This window comes from Ciona intestinalis, unplaced genomic scaffold, assembly GCF_000224145.3.
Source record: "Ciona intestinalis unplaced genomic scaffold, KH HT000477.1, whole genome shotgun sequence".
Classification (NCBI taxonomy): Eukaryota; Metazoa; Chordata; class Ascidiacea; order Phlebobranchia; family Cionidae; genus Ciona; species Ciona intestinalis.
Window position 1 is genome coordinate 3,817 of NW_004190798.1, and position 1,155 is coordinate 4,971.

Sequence of the window (1,155 nt, forward strand, 5' to 3'; positions counted from 1 at the left end):
ATGTCCCATCCTACCTCACGGAACTATATTGGTCATGGTAGGAAAAGCGGAATAATGTTTAATCAACAAAGACAATATATTTACAGATATTATTGTATCATTATAGCACGTTACCAAAGCCTGGTTTAATGGGCCAACTCATATCCAAATCACAGGCGCCATCGAGCCTTGCATGCTGCTTTACTTACAGTAATTTAAAAGTGGTGTTTAATATAAACATTTAACTTTAGTAAGGTGGGGTAAGATGATACAGGTGTTTATTCTCTTTCTCGTAAATACAAAGAATATGTTTAAAACTATATAATTGTATTCTAACCACTCTAAGAACGTTGTTAAATGTACAAAACATGGGAAATATGAGTTTTAGTTGTTAACGGTATAACCCATTTTACCCCACAGTACTACATTACTCCAAATATACGTGCATATCTTACATCTGAACTCAACTGGTCCCACGATACTATCTAAGTTAATTGAATTGATAGCGTGTTCGTAAACTCAATATATCGAACACAATGTCAATGCTCACCCGATATCAACCAAAACAGCCAACATTTTTCCAGGGCGTAAAACATATTCTTTTTTCCACAGCAAGTTTAATATTCTTGTATTTAAATACTTTTTACTGCACTGACAATTAATTCCTTGCTTAGCAATAAAAAAATGTTCTGTAAACCAAATTGTGCTGCTGTTGCCGCCAATTTAAACAACGATACTCTAACTTACACCTTTCCCTGCAACCGAACGGCGCCTGCCCGCAGGGGGGAGGAAATAAACTTCCTGAGTAGACCGTTGAAACAATAGAATCGCTGAGCGTGTTGCAATAGTTGTGTCAGACCTGCTCTTGTAAGGTCCGAAATCTGATATTTAAACAACCTAAATTAGGTTAATTGCCACCGACTTCCCTTGTTAGCAGTGTGGCTTGCTGCTGCTCTGCGTGAAAAAAAGACTCTTCCACTGAATGCTTGTTTGGGTGAACCGTGGCCTACTCATTACATTGAGTAGGCCATGGTGCACATATATCACAGTTATTCAAACAGATTGGTTTTGTTGCTTAATAACATATATCATTATGTAATATAGTACAATATATTGAGTAATACGCATGGGTATTCTGGTAATATCTTCCTTACATTTTGATACTTCTTTGGTGCT